Below are 21,388 nucleotides of genomic sequence, written 5' to 3' on the forward strand. Positions count from 1 at the left end.
GCAACTTTTGTCTTAGCCAATATATAGTTTCAGCATAAGCCTTTAGATCAAAAATGTTTTTAAGATCATGATACTTTGACTAACGGTATTTTCATGTTTTTTTTCCCAATACAGTTTATAAACACCATTTCACATACACATGTTTTAACATGCAGTCCAAAAATGAAATCTTAAATCTTAAAAATATACATAGATCCTGTGTCATAAATGTAGCCTACTCTATGCAACTTTTTTTGTTCAAAATTAACAAAATAGAAATGAGTCAATACATCATTAATCCTTTTTTCCGTGTTTTTGTCTCACAGTGGTTCACAATGGTAAGCCTATAATAAATGTTTATATTTTAGACCTGATGGTTTTCGCGGAAAATTGCGTTCATACGTCACTCGCCAGTGAACATCTCGTCATATCCGTAAAGAGAAAAAAAGTTGCTCCGGCTACTTTGACGCATGTATGATGTGGGATTAATGACAGAGGATTTGAAATGTTGTAAAAGCGACGCGGAGGTTGTGTTTTCATTAGTCAACAGGTGAGTAAGGTATTTTACTGAACCTTCACCATTGTAGCTTCATTGTAAAGCACTACATATTGTGAAGGGTCATATTCATCCTCACAGAGATGAAGCACAACCAAAACAATGTTGAAATCCGGGGCGATGAACCTATGAAACCCATTTTCACACCCAATTAAGTGGTACACTCATGAAATGAGTGTAATGTAGTCCAGGGCTTTGCTAAATCTATGACCCCTGTGGAACATGAGTGTGGATGATGCTGCTGCTCACCAAACCCACTCCTGACACTCCTGCTCCGTTCTGGATTCCTCTGGATGGATGAATAGATGGAAGACAGGGAAATTTGATTTGGAATAAGAGCATGTCTTCCTGGAGCGAGATGTGCGTATACACAGCTGTGTAAATAACCGAGTTTATCCTCAGTCACCTGCAAGCAATGAAAGCAGCACTTCAGCATTCTGCTTAGAGAAGGTCTGATGCCAACCTGAGTGAGCCAGAGCGCTCGCATTAAATCACACACTGAAGAAAGTCATGTAACCGCACACTCCTATAGTTATTCATAATAATAATCATCAATACAATCGAAACAGGTTCTTCTTTAGAAACTGAACTTCTCAAATTATATTTCTGTCATGACAACTCTTGGAGTGTCTGACATGTCAGACACTCCAAGAGTTGTCATGACAGAAATATAATTTGAGAAGTATGGTAATGGATATGACAATGATTTTATCGGAAGAATAGATCTGCTACGCTGCTGCTGCAATATAGCGTACATGAATGACCCGTTGCAGATCTATACAGGTGGAGCTGGGGAAGGTGGAGGGTTTCTGTATTTGAAGTATTTGAAAGTTAAGCAGCGAGCTCATTGGCTACTGATACAGCAGGAACCAATCAGCTGTGCCATATATAGAGAATATTGTGATTGGAAGCAGATTGAACAGACCTATCAGCCTGCCCCATAGAGTTTCATGACAGAACTTTTTATTAAACACTATCAATAAGTATACTTATTAACAATGTTTGCTAAGGTTATCATCAGTATTTTAACTATTTTTATCTTTTGGATCATAAACCAGGTGGAAAAATCCCATAGACTTACACTGGAGGAGGGACCAGAGCCATATAAGGTAGGCTCTTTTGACTTGGTACAATAAACACCTGACAATCCAGCACCTTAGCAACTTCATAACAATGCTCTGACAACCACACACATCCCGACATCACACTGTACAAACGTTTGGGGTCAGAAAGATTTGATTTTATAGTAATTAATACTTTTTTCCCAGCATTACTTTGTTACAATTTTTTTAACTTTCTATTTAAAAAAAAAAAAATGTACTGAAAAAAGCATCACGGTTTCCAAGTTTTTTTCTGAGTTTTAAATCAGCATATTAGAATGATTTCTGAAGGATCATGTGACACTGAAGACTGGCGTAATGCCTGCTGAAAATGTATTAAAACTATTTACACAGAAAATATATAAAAATAGTTTAAATTGTAATAACATTTCACAATATTTCTGTTTTTTATTGTAGGATTTGTAATCAAATAAATTCAACTTTGGTGAGCATAAGAGGCTTCTTTCACAAACAGAAGAATAAATTACTGATGAAATAAATTACAGACCCCAAACTTATAGTATAACTATTATAACTATCATTCCTGTTGTCATGTCATTGCCCTGTTTATTTATTAGTATTATCTATCAGAAAATATCTCTCTATATCTTATTTTACTACATCATAGTTCAAAAATAACTAGAATCTGATTTAGTTGGATTTATAAGAAGTGTAACAAGCATTGTAAGAACATGTTTACCCAGTTTCAGAGTTCTTAATGTCAGTGGAGTGCACAGACCTCCTCTGCACGGGGCAGGGGCGAAATCGTGTTCCGGGGTGGGGTCGGGTGGGGTGGGGAGGGGGGTGTCCCACTCAGTCGAAATCACGTTCTGAAAGGACACTTTACTATTAGCGATGAAAGGGGCAGGGGCTCAAGACCTTTTTATTTTCTATAGCGGGATGTCAAACAGACTAAAAATAAAAAAAGTATTTCATCAGTTTATTTACGGTATTTCTAAATCATCAATGACAATGAACAAAGTAAGACTGCATACTGTATAATCGAATTATTCCAACTCCATTATTTAGCCTATAGCCAAAATTGTGGTTGTGATTATATCTGTCTGTGGTGTCAAGACAGTTTTGGAGGGTTTTATCCAATAATATCAGTTCCCACAGAAATACTTCCCGTTACCCAAGCGGTTCGCTTTTACAATGAGGCCGGGTGGATCGTTGCTGTCTGAGGTTTTATATTTCCATTAACCCGATGTGTGTGTAATAGCCCAAGTTTTCTTGTTTCTTTCTGTTTTATATGATAGCCGTGTTCTTTAAGAGCTTTAGCTAACAGTGCTTGGCTTCTCATGCTGAAATGTCTCCTCTTTGATCTCACATCTTGGCTATCGTTTAAGCCCGGCCTGGTCATTGTGGTTTGATTTTACAGCCACTACCCGGTGCAGACAGACTAATGTCTATTAAAACCCTGCCACTGAAGATAAGCATGTGGACAGATAGGCAGTAGTTGAAGAGTGCGGGCAAATAGAAGCGACTGTAGTGATTGGTCAGTGACAGAACTCACTATTAAAACTAAATATGCCAGCCAGAGCCGCACTGATGTCATATGTGCTGAGGGTGGGCATCGAGGGACAATATGCTCTTTATACATGCTCCTGCGCTCCAAGGCAGAAACATTGTTCAGCAATAAAACATTCTGAAATCAAAACCACATGCTCCGAAGTGTAGGACACACTTTACATCGCATTGCGAAGCCGTTGCTCAACTGGGGACCGCGGGCTCCCGAGTCATGCCACACTGGTGTTGGACATTGCACATTTTCATTTGTATCAGGAAGCTCAAATGAAGAACAGACTCGGTTTGAGACGTTGCAGGAAAGGGGGTGGGGGGGGTTTATGGAGATTTCAAGCACTGTGGAACAGATCGCTTTGAGCTGACTGTTTTGACAGGTTCACAATTTGCTGCGTTTTGTTAACTACTGTTAACACAAAACAGAATTTTCTTTTTTCTTTTCTAATGCTGACTATTTCACAGAAAAGTAGCCCTTGTGAAAAACAAGTACACTTAGCATACTTTTAAAAACTGTAATGAACTGTTTGTAATGTTTTCGGACACTTAATTAGCATGTTATTTACAAGTAAATGAAAATGCATTAGAGTTTACATACATTAGGGCTTCGACTCACTTAAGTGGGACTTTATCTTTCATAGTTAGTTCTATTGTCTTTGAAATATGGTTAAAGTGTATTGTGCTGGCAGGCACTTATGGTAAACTAAAATATACTTTAACTTGTAATTACTTGAATGAGCTCATTGTTTCTTCCTTAAATTAATACATGATGTTAGTTAACTGCATGATTTGTATTATCTAGAAGAACTGTACATTTCTGAAATATGGACATTACTTGGACATCTCTGATACTCTAAATTGTAAGACATCTGCATTTTCTGTAAAGCTGCTTTGAAACAATATGTATTGTGAAATAAATGTGAATTGAATTTAGCGATGTAATGCATTTTTATATATTTGTAACTATAAATGATAAACTTGCAATTTAGTACATTTCAAAAATTGTTTAACTTTAAATATCAAATAACACACAAAATTACTTTTCATGTGCTTTAGTATGTTAGTCAACATATCTAAATAAGTGTACTTTAAAACATGACAAAATATTATTAAAACAATGATTTAAAATTTTTTAATAATTTTTGACATTTTTACATAGTGCACTTTTTAAAAGTGTACTTAAGAACTTTCTTTAAGTACACTTACATTGCTTTTTATTCCATTAATATTCTTTTATCTGCAAGTACTGTGCTGTTTAAGTTAAGTATTGAAGTACACAAGTGCACTTTCCATGCAATTCAGCGCTTCATGCTAAATTATTGTCAATTAAAGCTGACTGTAAAAATTCAGATTTGACATATTCGCCTCACAGCATTCAGATACAATATTCAGCCTTTGCAGTAGCCTACTTGTTTGCTTAGTGTATTTCATGCATTGGATGCATATTTGCATAACATGCAAAGAAGCATTTGAAATGTTTGTTTTCTTAATGAGATGCAGAAGGCAAAGAGGTGACCAAGTGCATCTGTGTCTCATGCCAGCTGTTGCTCCGCAGCCAATGCATTTTTATCCCTCTCCGATAGCCTCATCGTTAAACAGCCTGGAAAAAAACGAACGTACAGAAGGGTTTCAGAATGAATATATTTTACTGCTTTCATTTAAAGATGCCTCTAAGTGCAGGCGTAATTCCCCTACTCACAAGTTTACACAATGTGGAATTGCAAGCTTTCTCAAAAGTGGCTGGCTTTCAAGAGACACAATTAAAGCGAGCCGCAGTGAGAGCCAGGGGCCCCTTGTTAAAAGCAGAGCTAGCGCGCGCCTGTTAGCCATGCGTGGAGATACAGTCAAACAGGTAACAGAGTTTTGCGTCGGTCGCCCCGAGCCATGGCTGAACCTCTGACCCCTGGGCGGGCCCAGCCGTGTTTGGGTTTCTAAGCAACCGGCGCACTTTTGTATTAAGTTACGAATAATCAGGTTTTCCTTTCCTGAAGCCACTGCTCTGACATGGTGGAAGTTGGGCTTCACAGTTAGAATTTGTGTGGAGTTGTTGTGTGAATAGCAGTGGTGTATGTAATGTTTGGTATTATCTGTGTACATGAACAGAAAGCAAGATTTGCATTAGCATTACAAAAGAAAGTTGAGAGTTTGTGACGTCTCTCTCTCTCTTGGTTTTCTGTTGTAGAAAAACAGCATTTTACCCTAATAAAAATCGTGGATAGAGGTTCATCTTTATCCTTAAATGCAGTTTTATACAGCTGATGGTGTTGCCACGTAGAGTACATATTTCCTATGTCAGAAATGAAAAATCGAATCCTTAAAAGGAGAATCGCTTCAGGAAAGACCTGAAGACGTTTTCAACACAAGAGTTGGAGATAAGAGTCATATCAGTCATATCTGTTAGGTCACCATTAAAAATGAATACTGTAAGGAACATTTGAACACTTCCATACTAAATAATGGTCACAATTTTGGAGTTGCCATAGCTTATCATCAAGAACCTTGTTATCTTGGAAATCAGGTCTTTCTGGAAATTCAGGTCTTTCAGTTACTCTTGAAGCAATTACTAAAACAGAGTAATTGGAAGTTTCATATTTGACAATTGAGGAAAAGAGCAAATCAGACATATTCATTTTGGCGGTTGTTAGCAATGTACTATTAATAAAATACTTTATGAAGCAGAAGTAAGGTGAGGAGTCAACCATAATGCATACATATTATAATTCATAGGGAACATTCCTGAAATCAGGGATCTTTTTAGGTTTCGAATCAAATGTTCTTCTTGATTCATAAAAAAAAAAGAAAAAAAAAAGTATTATTTCAGCGGTTTTCCTTCCTTCGTTTTCCCCAATTTAGAATAAAGTTTTATTGCACTTTATTCCACATGTACATATGTTTTACATACATACTTTACCCATGTAGTTCCCTTATATTATTCAGTGCTTTCTTGGGTAAGTGCAAGTACTGTAAAAAAACTTTTTTCAGTGATCCAATGGAGATTTGGTTTTATGAATTGAATTATGCTTTCTTTATTGCCCCGGTAAGGTATCTTAAAGGTGACATATTATGCCCCTTTTCACAAGATGCAATATAAATTTATGTTGTCCCCAGAATGTGTCTGTGAAATTTCAGCTCGAAATACCCCCCAGATAATTTATTATAGCTTGTCAAATGTCCCCCTTTTTGGGTGTGAGCAAAAACTCGCCGTTTGTGTGTGTGTCCCTTTAAATGCAAATGAGCTGCTGCTCCCGGCCCCGTTCAGAAGACAGCCGATCCTTTACACAAGCTTCGGATACTCCAGGAATAACAAAACGTGAATAATCTCACTCATCCAAAATCTCATCCAAAAGTAGCGGAGTGCAACCTTACAGAGAGACTCAGGAAGAGGTTGCAACTTTTAGACACACCTGGATGTTTCTGAATGGTTAGTGGATAGATTTATGCAGTTGTTGTGGCACAGTTGACACAAGTTTTTTTTTTTTTTTTATGCCCTTTATGCTGCGTAAAATATTCCCCACTTGTGCCAGAAAATAATTTAGAAAATCTGTTTGCAAACATTGGCACATTATTGATTCGGGGTCGGACCCTTTTCCAGAAAAACCTAAGCTTATTTTTAAGCGTGCCCCTAACTTAAAAGACCACCTAGTTAAAAATGATATACGTCCGCAACTCACAACATCCTTTCTTAGTATGCCAGATGGTAACTATAGATGTGGCAGTTGTGCCCAGTGCTCGTACACGCATAAATGCAAAAATTTTAATCATCCACACACTGGCAAGACATTATCCATTCGCGGTGTCATTACATGTAGCACCACATATGTTATTTATTTAATTCGCTGCCCATGTGGCTTAGCATATGTGGGCAAAACAACCAGAATCAATGAGCACAGAAGTACCATTGGAACAGGGGATGAGCGCAGTCCTGTCGCCGCTCATTTTAAACTAGCCGGGCATAATGTCAGCGCCCTCAGATATATCGGGGTGGAGCGGGTCAACAAACCGTCTAGAGGAGGAGATCATGATAAAAGGCTTCTCCAACGGGAAACTTTTTGGATTCATTCTTTAAATACGTCTCCCTATGGCAGGGGTGTCCAAACTCACTGTCCTGCAGAGTTTAGCTCCAACCCCAATTAAACACACCTGAACCAGATAATCAGACCTTGATAATCAGACCTTGATTATCTGGTTCAGGTGTGTTTAATTGGGGTTGGAGCTAAACTCTGCAGGACAGTGGCCCTCCAGGACTGAGTTTGGACACCCCTGCCCTATATGGTCTTAATCAGGGGTGCCCAATCCTGCTCCTGCCGATCGACTGTCCTGCACAGTTCATCTCCAACCCTAATCAAACACACCTGCCTTTAATTTTCAAGTGATCCTGAAGACCTTAATTGGTTGCTTCAAGTGTGTTTGATTAGGGTTGGAGATGAACTGTGCAGGACAGTCGATCGGCAGGAGCAGGATTGGGCACCCCCTGGTCTTAATGAAGAATTTGATATAAAACCATTCTTATAAAAAAATCTGTTTCTGACTACATTGCAGCAGGTTTTATGAATATGTGGGGTAATGTTCTTTAATTGGTTTGGGTTGGCTTGTATGGAACTGTTTCTTCCACTGATTGTTTTTCTTGTAACTTTTTTCTTTTTTTCTTTTCTGTGGATGGCTATGTTATGTACTCTTTTGGGGATATTGAAATTTAAAAAGCCCCCTTTAACCCATTTGTAAAAAATCCTGTATGTAAGTGTTCTCTTAATTGAGTAATGGTGGGGCTATTAGGCTTTTTTAGACCTAATCAAACTAATTGAAATCACATGGTGGGTCAGTTGATTGTAAGGCCTATATATATCCCTTCATCAAATGTGTCCACCATTTGCCTGAAGAAGATCCAGCAGGGTTGAAACGTTGCCTTTTTATTAAATATGGGAGTTTAAAGCAGTGTTGCGAACATTACGTTTTTTCACAGTTGACAAAACTGACAACCTGTGGTCTTTATAAGACAGCTGTGACATTTTTGATCAAATAGTGTTCTGTGCAGCCAACGACAGAACAGTTTGCATGCTTTGCTTGAACTTTTGCCATTGCGTTAGAACTGGTTACACTGTTGTCACTTGCGAAAACCAAATGGCGACGCCATGGGTGGAAGATTAAAGGTCCTTGCACACCGAGTCCGAAATTTTTGCACGTTGAAAAATAAATACGACCTCACGTTGTGTCAATCACGCTTACACTGCCTCTGAAACTTTTGTCCGTCATAAAAAAATTCGTATCGGGTTCGATTTTCTGCGTTTTTCGCATCCGTAGCAAGAATTTGGAGAGGTGTTGTGACAAATCATAGCCACCGAATGATGAATACGTAAAAAACGCATATGAAAATTTCGGACTCAGTGTGCAAGGACCTTAAGGGGCGGTAATATTATAATAAGATCCCCTTTCTACGTCAGAAGGGGAGCTAAATCTAATCGTCTTATTTTTTTGACATGCTTGCAGAGAAAGGCTTACCAAAAGAAAGTTACTGGGTTGTCACTTTTCACGTTTTCTGGGTTGGTAGATGCACCGGGGACCGGTCAGATTTTCATGATATGTCCCCTTTAAAGATGCATTATGGAAGATTTCGCTTACAAAAATCAATTATTGAGCATGTACATTAAAATGTTTTCAAAACTGTCTCTCTGCCTTTTCCAGATTCACAATGATAAGCTGATAATAATAATTCAGAATTTTAACTGTCCGGTTCGAATTTGTAGCACATTTTTACAGTTTTACGCCATTTGTCTTTGCGTGGTAATGTCATATCTGAATATGATTTAAGCGTGTAGACCAACTCAATTAGGTCATTCAATTGTTCATGGAAATGGATGGTCACTGCAGTGCTCTTCGTGATCTCCGTTTCCATGGTAACAACATGACTCGTCTGATTTGTGGATGTTGTTTCAGGATTACTGTTGTAATTCTTTAAAGGAGAACTCGGTAACTCTAGCGAACTCTACTCACTTCTTCGCTGATTTTCCCTTTTGTTGTCGCATGTTTTCCCCACGAGCTCCCCCTACAGCTGTGGGGGGGCGTATATTTCACAACACGGTCGTAAAAAACTCACTTGCGGCGGCCTCCTCCCCCTCTCTACCGCTGCTCATGTGCGTTTGTTTTGATCGGAGCAAGCCAACTGTATCGTGTGGAGCTATGTCTACCGAGGTGGGTAATCTGGTAATACATCATACATGCGTGGGTGTTTATGTCGAATTACCGTAAAGCAATTTGTGTTTCGCGCTCGTTCTCATTCTCGTTCTCGCTTCTCACGAGACTTCCAATTTCTATCTTGCCGGGACGGTAGTCCCCAAGTTGCAAGGTTGGTTTTCCGCCTGGGAACGCTGGGGGGAGCGGGGAAAGTCACCAATATCACCAGAACAGGTTGTTTAACCATCCAAATGATTTCTAGACAGTTTTATTACGTTAAAAAAGTTACCAAGTTCTCCTTTAACAGGAATTTTACTTTTCGATAAAAAAAAAAAAAAAATCACACTTGTCTTGTCTTATTTTGCTACTCTATTTTCCACTGGTATTGATGGTGGGAAATGATTTTAAATGTAAAATGTAACTAAATTATTTAGATGTTTGTGATAACTGCTCATAATTTTTTATATATTATCACATTTAATTGAATAAAAAATATATATGTAGATTCAAATATGTGTTGCATTCTTAAATCATTCACATCAAATACTATAGAACAAACTAACACTTTAAAATAAAAATGTTTTTAGTAGCCTAATGATGACTTTTATAAGTAGTTATGCTCTTCCTGGCCAGGAAATAATGATAATTTAATTTGCAATCTCTAGTGTGATAATTTAGAGCAGTGGTTCTCAATCCTGGTCCTGGGGACCCACAGCTCTGCACATTTTATATGTCTCCTTTATCTGACACACAGTTCAGTTCATAGAGCCAGAGAATGTCTAATATGGCGAGAAGTTTCACTCTCACTACACTTCCGGCTTCTGAACTGGTTGCAGTTCCACTCTGATTCCATATGAGGGCGCTCACAGGACGAGTGCAGAATGAATGGAGGTCAATGGCGGTATACCCATCAAAATCCACTTTTCTCAGGATATAATTTTTTGTCTAGTAATTTGAATGTTGTATTCGAAAGGAGATGCAAAGAAATTACACATTGCTGGGTGTTAGATTTTTTAGAGTCACTTATTTGCTTTAAAAAAGTCTTTCAAAATGTCAATGACGTCAGAATGCTGACGTCATTAGCAGAATGCTAGCGTGTTATGGGCAACAACAACTCAACCTGTAAGAAATCAAAACGACATAAGTACTCGTTCATTCAACTTTCGACCTAAAACCCATGTTGAACTTGCAAAATCTACAATCACATCTGAGATTTCTCAACGGCAATCGGGTGAAAGAGACAAATTTAGCCGTCTAGCCCCATTGACTCCCATTCATTTTGCACTCATGACGAGCGCCCCCAGTGGAACTCTGGTGGTACTACAACCAAAATTCGGTACAATAGGGCTTAATAGGGAGTGGACAGGCTCTCCGTAGACGGGCTCTGATAGAGCTCTTTCCTAACGAGCTGATGATCTGATTCAGGTGTGTTAAATGAGAGAGACATACAAACTGTGCAGAGCTGTGGGTCCTCAGGACCAGGATTGAGAACCACTGATTTAGAGGACCTGAAATTGTTAACACTGCTGGAGGTGAAAAGTATGACCTTTCAGTAAAAGTAGTTTTCCTCAGGAAATGTCTGTAACATTAAAAAGCCACATGAGACGACCTTTGACTTATCACAATTATGGATCAAATGTGACAAAGAGTCTAATTGTTTATTTAATTTATTATTTATTAAGTTAATTGATGTGAAATAATTACATCTATTCTATTGTGAATTTTCTGTACATTTTTTAACAGTTGAAAAGATGAAGGTGAACATTTTTTGTTTTTCTTTTATATATGAATGATAGATATTGATGTGCCTTTTAAATAGACTTTTGTGAGCTGATCAAGAGTATCAGATGTTTTGATATCACTGTTTCAAAATAAAAGACTCACATTTGCTGAATCATGATGAGAGTGAGACACTATAGCAAATGTAACTTTGCGCAAAATTGAAATGTCGCATAAAACATTTGCGAATAAATCAGTGTTTCCATCGCATGTGTTCAAGAGAACAAAATCGTCACTTCTTGGGAAATTAGTGCAAAGTATCCAAAGTTTCTGCAATCTGGGAATAAACTGTGGCTCTTTTTTCCTAAATCATAAATGACTTGCCTCTCAAAGTGGGCAGGTGAAATGCAATAAACGTTGTCATGTTATCTTGCGTTCGTGTGCCAGGTGTTTGGGAACGCAATCGTGTGAGACACTTATATAAAATCATTCTGATGACAGACTTTGGCTCAGGTATTGCAGAATGATCCAACCATTGCAGAATTATCAAACATTTGACATGCTGTGCAATGAAATTGATCTGCTGGTTAGTCCAGTTATCCAATCACATTCCCTACTGAGGAAAATCACATTTTTGTCCCCCCAAGGTATGTGTTTCCTCTGTAGTTTTTGCACACCTCTTATCGGATAAAAAATGTATCAGTGTCAATTGAGTAACTATGTTCGTGTGCATCTTGGCGTTTCCATCCAGCGTTTTTTTATGCGATAACCCAAAATGCACCTAAAAATAGGTGGATGGAAACATACTTTTGCCCTAATGAGGTACAAGAAAAGTACAAAACAGCAACAAAGCATTTTAGCCAAAATCTGCTCCAAAGCCCTTAGCCCAGTGAGCTACCTACCAAAATTTCTGATCAATAAGTGTGCTCCAATAGCAAAGCTAGCAATTTTATGTTATCTTCTAATATTTTTGCCAAATACTAGAGCAGCATTGCATAGGGCACTGATCAGGGAGTAATTTTAAGGGCTGCCTCAATCGCAAAAATCCTTCCAGTGCACTGAAATGTTCGCTCCCTAAAAAGTCCCACAATGCACCATGAAAACCAGGAAGCATCGACGCTCACTATGTTCCCTTAACAGAGGTTACGAAGCGCGAAACATAAATCACACGAGTCAACTCTACACATAATGACATGCGTGACTTGTTTTTTGTAATGACGTTTAAAAAAAAATACAAACCATTATTTAATTATATTTTAGCATAAACATAAATCGCTAGACAGGTAATGAACAATCTAGCTTACATTTATAATTTATTTATGGCTGAAATGTTGCACGTATATGTAACAAGCAAAGTACTTATAATGTACTTTAGATAACATTACAAATAATGAAAGGTATAAGTTGTGCTGTTCATAAATACCAGAAGTGAAGTTGTGCAATGAGAACGTTGTCATGTTGCCGGAAATAGTTATCAGTGTCCCAATGTGTAATGAGCCAGGGTCCTTACTGTCTTACCAGTGCCCGACTTTGTTTAGGCCTACACTAGGCTATATACTGATTCATGGATTCATTGGAAGCTAGGGAGCTGATTGAGACGCACCACTGTCCTGCAGAGTACAACTCCAATCCTAATCAAACACACCTGAAGCAGCTTATCAAGCTCTTCAGGATCACTTGAAACTACACATGCAGGTGTGCTGAAGCAGGTTGGAAATAAACTTTGCAGGACTGTAGGGCCCTGGGAGCAAGGTTGAAACTCTGGGATATGGTTTGTGGAGAACGCAATCCCAGAATGCATTGGTCGATTGGTCAACCTGATTGGTCGGCTTTTATTCCGCATTGCGTTGGAACTTACTGAACATCCAAAACAATGCTGTGTGCTGGGATAAATGCGCTCACTGTATGTGCGTTGCCTACGTATGATGGTATTTTGACCAGCTGAGAACTCGTGAAGAGCTTATAAAATGTGTAAAGGAGTCAAAAACAGCAGCAGGAATCCCTCCGTCACACACACAAATGAAGATCGCGGTTCTGATGCCTGTACCGAACTGTGATGGGCAACATCGTGACTATGACGAGAAAAAACAGGTATGCTTGAGCATTCTGTCCTTTTTTTAGGGTCGCATCTTGTGACATCATGTCCAGTTTTTGGTTTATTTACATGTCTTTGGTTCATATTTTATTCAAACCACACCAGAGTTCTTTTGGAAGCAGACCGAGACCCATCTTTTCAGCGGTCTTGGTCCGCTTGTTTGGTGCGCACCAGTATTCAGATGGCAGCGCTCACACTCATTCAAATAAACCGCACTAACAGAGCAATCGCACCAGGGTTCGTTTTAATCAAACCAAACATGCCAAGTGTGAACACACCCTTGGCTGGAAGGTGTGCATTAAAACCGTTCTCAATTCCTCTCCACTACACATTTTATATCACACCTGACTATTTCACACATCTGATTTGGCTCCAAGCTGAAATATGTGAGTCAAATAAGAAAGACATCTAAAATTTGCATTGGTAGGCAATTCAATGATCACGATTGAGGACCACTGGATGAAATTCTATTGGAATCAATTAAGAGTCCAGCCTCCTATGTGCTTCACGTAAGAAGTGTTATTTATATAGCGTGTAAAGTTGCTGCCTATCTAGAGCATTCCTAATCAGTCACTTATGAGCTTCCATAGGATGCTATTCATTTGGGAAGGTCATTGTTTTTTTCTTTAGGCTCTTTCAACTTGACAATAAAAAGTCCCTACACAGACCTATTTGATTATGGGGAATGAACTTCTATCATTGAGCAGAAGTTGAACAAAAAAACTGCCGTCTCTCATCCAGAACTGAACCATTGGAATTTCTGTAAAAATAGGAACTGTTTGTCTCGTTTTGACTGTTAGAAGAATCTCCAAGAGTCCCTTAAGCATTTCCCAGCTTCTTTTTTTTCTTCCAAGGATCACCTTTCAGCTCGCCAGTGACATACCTCTAATGTCTCTCTCTCCAAAACAAACACCAGCAGATCCTCTTGTCCTATTCTTTACACTGAAGCCTGTCCCCCCTTTGCCTTGTCTCCTCTTCCATATTCCGAAAATTGCCAATCCCAATCTAATTTATGGAATATTTTCAAGGTAACCATATACGCAGAGCGTCGGCGATAACATCTCCAGGCCCCCGTGACAGGCAGGAACTGTGCAGTGCGTAGTTAATAACATAAACTCCTGCACAGGCCAGTCTAAGGGAGAAGGGTAGTGAGGAGAAAGAGAGAGGCAGTCAGAGAAACCAGTATACGACGTAATTGGGACCATGTGAGCTTCCCCCAGCGGAGGATTAGGAAAGAAACGGAACTCTGCTAGGCCTCGAGATCGCTTTCAATTAGATGCGCCCAGGGCAAGTGAGAGAGAGGCACTTGGTGAAAGATGCAGCATGAGGAGAGCATGAAGCGTCTCGGTGGAGGAACCCATGCTGGGGTGAGCATGGGGTCACGTCCAAGTGTTGCTAATCGAAGATAACATGCTATGTTCTTGCACCAGCTAGGGTGGGTGTATTTTGGGGATTAGACTTTCAACTGATAAGCATGCAACATAAATAGCCTCGATGAAGGGATGGAATGATGGCGGCCGTAAATAGGGATCTCACTGGGTAGAGGTAACTTCAAATGTTAGGGCTTAGCTGTAATAAAAGATGGCACTAACATAATTTCAAACTTTCCATGTCAATCTTATCAGCCAAAGCAGTCTTTCAAAAACTAAAATGGATTCAACATGTGTTGGACTTTCAGAACCAATCATCCAATGTCTGAACCAATACTCCTGCCAAGATGCCTCGAGTCATTACTTGAAACCCAATGAAAAGCAAGGTGGCCTGTTTACGTAACATTTACGAGTAGTCTGTAAAAATGCATTTAGTCACACACATGTTGGATAAAGGGGCTTGTCAGAGACTACATGCTAATGTTATTGCTACAGCATTACCTGTGACTTAATCAGAGCTGTGTCATTGACATCCTAATGGAAACAGCAAGACATTGAATAGATATGCTTCCATTCAATCGGTATTGAATGGTGGTACATGAGATTTATCCCTATATCTGGCTCCACTTTCGCACAGATGGCTGAAAGTTTCTCTGTTTTGTTAATGGCTCAATTATTACATGCACAGCCTGGCACTGGCCCAACAGGTGGGCTTAGCGAGTCCCCATTGGCGAGCCATACGACTTCTGCAAATGGAAAAAACTAAGAACCCATTATGATGTTTCATTGATAATTAAAACGTTAGGAGGCACATTAGAAAGGTTCATAGTATGAACACTTCACCTACTATATGGTCTGACTTATTAAGGACGCTTTGAAGCCACAAATGAATATGGAAGACTTTTGACATTTGAAGAATCAAATCTTCATAAAATATTTATTTTCACAAAAAGTGTTGTCAGGAGATACATGACAGTTTACAAACAAACAACAATGTCAATACAGAGACTGTTAAGTTTTATGACAAGAAACATTGCATTGCAAGTGCAAGCTTTTGCTCCAATTTTACACTCTTAAAAGGGTACTCATTTTAAACCAGATTTGTACTATTACAATGTTGGTAGTGTATATTAATAAACAAAGACAGCACAAAAATCAGAAATGCATTATGGCTGTTGACGCTTTTGGCAATGCCCTTTTGGTCTGTTTTCTCTAGTCATATAGCACAGTTTAAGAAAAATGCATTTGTGCTGCATAGACTGACAAGTTTTATTAAAAGCCGTTCTTGCCAGCAGTGATTTATGTTAAAGGGATAGTTCACCCAAAAAATGTGTCATCGTTTTTCTCACTCTCATGTTGTTCCAAACCTGTATGAGTTTCTTTCTTCTGTTGAACACAAAAGAAGATATAAAAAAAAAAAAAAAAAAAAAATTGTTAACCAGACAGTTTTACTGTTGCCATATTACTTTTTTTCTACTATGGAGGTCAATGGGTTCCGTCAACTGTATTTCAGTAATTTATACATATATTATATTATATATAGTTTAAACATAGGCTATACATTAAATTTGAAGTACACTACAAGTGTGCATTCAATACAGTTAAGTGCACTTCTTTTTCACAGGGGTTACGATATCAGTTCGGACGCTTCCCGTCATTCACGACTCTCTCATAGCCATGGGATAGTAAATCACTTCTCGAATGTAGTAGGTCGACCAGGTATTTTTGTCACTGATTTATGAAAACTGCAAAAACTGACATGCTATGAACTACATAGTACAAAGCAGGCATATTTAGAATCTGGGATAAAACTGCTTTCATGTCTATAGAAAGCTACCTCACTATTGATCATTTTGAAAGTAACTACTACCCCTGAAGTTAGTTACCGGCACATCATTGAAAGAGTGCAAGTATGTTTAAATTGGACAACTAACTTGCAATATGTTGGCCAAGCATTCATGTTTGCGTACTTGCAAAAAGTACGTTTCACGCCTAAATGTCCGACGGCTACGATTTATATATGCGGACCCCTCCTGTGACAGTTGTATATGAAATGCCACAAAAGTTTATTTCATGCAACCTCCCTTCATCATCTCTCAACTAGCTTTATGCACACTGTTTCTATTTTTTTTTTTTTTTACTTAGACCAGCAATGCTTTGTTTATTTTCAGAAAATCATTTCAGAAATCAATAAAAAAAAATCTGGGGACCTCCAGTATGCTATATCCTTTCTGCATCATTTAGTTTAAACTGAGTGCTTTATATGGAGATATGCAAGCCATAAACCGTGCGGTGTGTTTAGGGTATTGAAATTCGAGTAGAGACGTGACATGCGGCATATTTTTTTCATAACTCTTAAATCAGCGCATGTACTTGGATGAAATCTAAATACCGCTGAGATTTATTTAAGATAAATTTGTCAGGAAACAGCTTTTGCTCGGGATAAATATGCTCAAATTTAACTTACTGTAAATGCATACACTATATTTTTTTATGATGAAATGGGAGAAATGGAAGCTGTATGTTTGCAAGGTTAAAAGCCATTGCCTTCAACGATGAGGTAATTATGTCTGTGTGTTTAGAATATGTTGACTGCCCACTTTCCCTTTGCCTCCCTCTTTCTATATCCATCTCTCTCTCTCTCTCTCGCTCCCTCCCCCAGTCCTCATGTTAGACGTCTCCCTGTGGGAAGAGGTGCCTGAGATGTTGGCTGGCCCATACATCTCTGTCAAAATCTCTATGAATAAATTAACCTTTTAAAGATTAGTGCACCCTAATACCGCAGGGTTTTTACACAGAACAAACACTGAAAAATGTTTTGGGTCCTCCCTCACCAAGTTGGCGTTAGCGACGCTTTAAAAACTTTAAAGGTACAGACATCATATTTTTATTCCGTTCTGTGTGGTTGATTGTGAGGAGGTCTACACACGCATGTATGTTATTGTTATTGTAACGTTGTTTAACGAAGGACTCTTTAACACAATTTACCGGCTAATGAATTTGTAATTCAGTCATTCATTTGCAACTGGCGGTATTGTTGGCGTGGGCTCGGAGGACGGCGCAAGCTATAGATTATAATCCAGAGCCTCTGATATGTTTATACACAGCAAGTGATTTCTCGAATGAATCTTTGTGAAAACTGAAACACTGAGCAGCTGTTGCTGCTGGAAATTACCTTGGTGTTCTATTAAGTTCCTGTTTGACATTGCATTGCTAGTAATGCTATGATTTTCTAGATTACGCTTTCGCAGATAACAGAATTTTGGTTGGTTCCAGAGAGGGAGAAAAAAGAAAAGAAAAAGGGGGAATGAGATTTTATAGCCAATTTAAACCTTTCAGTTGTACCAGTTTAAAAATGTTTCCTACAATATGGTTCACCACAGCGCTGGGACATTACCCAGTTTTAAGAATGGAAGTAATATTTGTGGTTCCTTCGCTGAACTGCTCAGAGACGGCTGAGATATTTACCCGAAGCTGGCAGTATTTGGGATTTAACGGCGCTCATCCACTGACTGAGGTTATTTAGCCCAGGAACCACACCTGGAAGGCGTCCAAACACCCTCCGGCTCCAAGAAAGAATCTCACTCTCGCTGTGGTCGGGATTATAGGGCTAGCTGCTTTACGGGAATTCTTCATCCACCATCTTGAACGCGTTTTGTACCTACACTTGATTGTATTGGCTGCAGTTAACATATTAACGGCGTCAGAAACATTAATAGTCTGAGACATTGTTTTATCAATTAAGGAAAATTTCAGTAATTCCGTGTGGGATGTATCTGTTTTTCCCCCCGGCAACAACAGCGGTCTCTTGTTGGTGGTTCGGCGTCTCGGTTTTAAACAAATCAGAGTAATTATGAGGGACAGGTTTTAGGTTGAAAAATAAACTCTTCATGTATACTGAGGGAATATGACATGTATTGGCTATGTCACTGGTTTTGGATTACGCTCTCAGGACAGGCAGGAGGCGTCTCCTATACTTCCTGACTTCTCGCTTGTGCCAGCTAATGTGCTGGAGGTTTTTTTGGACCCCCTCCCTCGCTGACTTGGGGTTTTGGGCCAGGCCGGAGTGGCGTGGGGGGTGCGAACCGGTTCATGCCTTCATCGGTCCACACGCTCCTGAATCTCCCCTGTTCGACCTCATTGCTCAATCTTCGTTTAACCCTGACATTTTAGGTAAGCACACTCAGGTTAATTTATGTTTGCAGAGACAAGCTTGGCAACAGAAGCCCTTAAGAAAAGTCCACTGCTTTGTGCCAAGGTGGAGTGGTTCATTTCATTTCTAGAAAGGAAGCACTCTTTTTATTGCTAGAAAGTTTACAGTGTACCCCTCCATTTTTAGGGAAAGGACTTGCAGTGGATGTCTTAGGTTGTGACTTTGTTTCATTTAATATATGCATGTGTAATTCCCCCCCCCTTATAAGCTTTTAAAAACATACAGAATAGATATATGACCACATGATGTTACACATTAAAAATATGACAAAATGTTATGTGTAGCCTATATGTTGTGCTACATAAAATAATCATTTTTATTTGAATTATACATTTCTAAATGTACATTTAGTAAACACAAAGATAATCTATATAGAGATTCAAAGTTCTGCTTTTCCAGTATATTTCTAATAAAGTTATAGTATGACATAAATATATAATGATGATTTAAATGTATTAAATGGTATTATATTAAATATAAGGAGCAGGTATTGGATATAGTCAGCACTGTGGTATTGAAATCAGCCTTGTGTATATAAAGGTTTCTCTTCACTCCTCACAGTAGGTGGCTCCATAACCCATCATATCACCTCACTGAGCCTCAGAGCTCACACACACACACACACACACACACACACACACACACACACACACACACTCAACTCAACCACTGTGGCTACAACCAACATATGGAAATGCTTGATTTGATGTAGTGTCACTTTACATTGCAGCAATGAGTATATGTCATTTTTTTTAGCTCCCCAACTAAAGTGAGAAATGTGATCCAGCGTAACTGCTAGTGTTAAAAACAGACATATCATTAAACCATTAACAGTCTACTGGAGAAGAAACCATATTATTTACTGTTATCGGTAACACTTCATTTTACAGTGTCCTTGTTACGTATGTTACATGTATTTACTGTAGTAATAACAGTATATTGTGCATCTATCTATCTATCTATCTATCTATCTATCTATCTATCTATCTATCTATCTATCTATCTATCTATCTATCTATCTATCTATCTATCTTCCTTTTTATCTTAACTTTGTGAACCAAATGTATACTGTAAATTATATGTTTATTAAGCTGCATTTTTCTAAAAATATTTATTAGACCACTGAATTTTATTCCCCATCCCCAAACCATATTGTTGCTCCATACTCCAATACTCGTTCTCTCTCTCTCCCTCTCTCGTCTCTCTCCCTCTCATTCTAATGCAGTCTTATTTTATTACAGTTTCTCTTCTCTTCACCACCCACCTCTAATAGAGCTGTTTCTTTCCTCACAGTGAGGGATCAGGGATGGAGAGCAGGCGGATTATGAGCCTTTGACAGACGATGAAAAAGCCAGTGTGTGTTACTGCTCTGAGCCGTAAAGAGCTAGTGAGGGCTGCTGGGAGTCTGTTTGGTCCATTTCCAGGGTCAGGACGAGACCACATCTGAGACGAAAAGAAGAAACTATGTTACTATACTATTGTGATGTTCTCATGAATTTCACAGAGTTATGAGTCAGCTGATGTTTGTTCCTTATGATGGTGTTTGCTGATGTGTGTTGTTTAAAACAGCTGTGCAAATGCCTAAGAGGACTGTGTGTGTGTGTGTGTGTGTGTGTGTGTGTGTGAGAGAGAGAGAGAGAGAGTGGTCATCGACACAAGAGCTTCTGCATGTGTGGTATTTGTGGAAAGAGAAGTAAACACAATAATCCAACTGCCACACGAAAACCAGACCAACAAACCACTAACTACACTTTCGATGCAAGTGTTTATAAAAAAAGGTATTGTTTTGTGTTTGTTTTTCTTCATGTTGTAATGGAGTACTTTTTGGTCAGTTTCTTAGTCCATACATACATACTGTTGGCAAAAAAAACCCACATTTATCACAACTATCAGTTTTAACATTTTATTTCATTAAATTTCAATACACAGCAATGTAAATATATTCAGAATCAGTGTTTGCGCAATTGTAATGGCTGTAATTAAAGCGCCTGTTCACCCCAGAATGATTGTCTTGGAACACAATAGGAGATATTTTATAGAATGTCCAAGCTGCTCTTTTCAATAGATATAGATATGATATTCGCAGATTTGTAAAGTCATATGATAGCACGGAATGATGAACAGACCCAAATATAAGCCATTATTCCAACACGTTCTCATGAGAATTGGTGGCTAATTGGTATGAATTTGTACAATTTCATTCGTACGTTTTCGTATGATCTGCTTACTCCCCAATGACGATTAGGTCATGCTTATTGCTTGCTTTTTTTTCTTTCTTTTTTTTTCGTATATTTTTGGTACAAATCACATAATAAGAATTCATGCAAAATCTCCTCGTAATAATTACTGTACGTTCAGATTGCATTATTCACAGAAAATCTTTTGACAGTTTTGCTTGATATGTGGTCACCATTCCATGGAATCACAGCACTAATTCACATATAAATCTGTTAATATTCTTCTTTTAATCAAATTTTAAAATTGTGATTATTCGACTACAATAATCAATAATGGAAGTCCCAAAAACCCAGAGATTCGGTTTTAGCTTTTCTATTTCCATTATAGATCTGTGTGTGTCCATTGTAACTGTGAGCATGAAAGTGAACACAACACAAATGTGTGCTTCTACAGAAAGAGACCGCTGTCCTCCTAAGCAGAACCAAATGG

The 21,388-nt window shown here is 38.5% G+C and overlaps 1 long non-coding RNA gene across 1 annotated transcript; it reads left to right on the plus strand.

Annotated features, from left to right (window-relative positions):
- The first annotated feature begins 406 nt into the window (after positions 1–406).
- Positions 407–20,339, plus strand: LOC311279086. The gene is made up of 3 exons (XR_014625519.1): positions 407–529; positions 1,594–1,644; positions 20,015–20,339. It is a non-coding gene; the product is annotated as an uncharacterized lncRNA (long non-coding RNA).
- The last annotated feature ends 1,049 nt before the right edge of the window (positions 20,340–21,388 follow it).

This window comes from Rutilus rutilus (genome assembly GCF_951802725.1).
Source record: "Rutilus rutilus genome assembly, chromosome: 19".
NCBI classification, from domain to species: Eukaryota; Metazoa; Chordata; class Actinopteri; order Cypriniformes; family Leuciscidae; genus Rutilus; species Rutilus rutilus.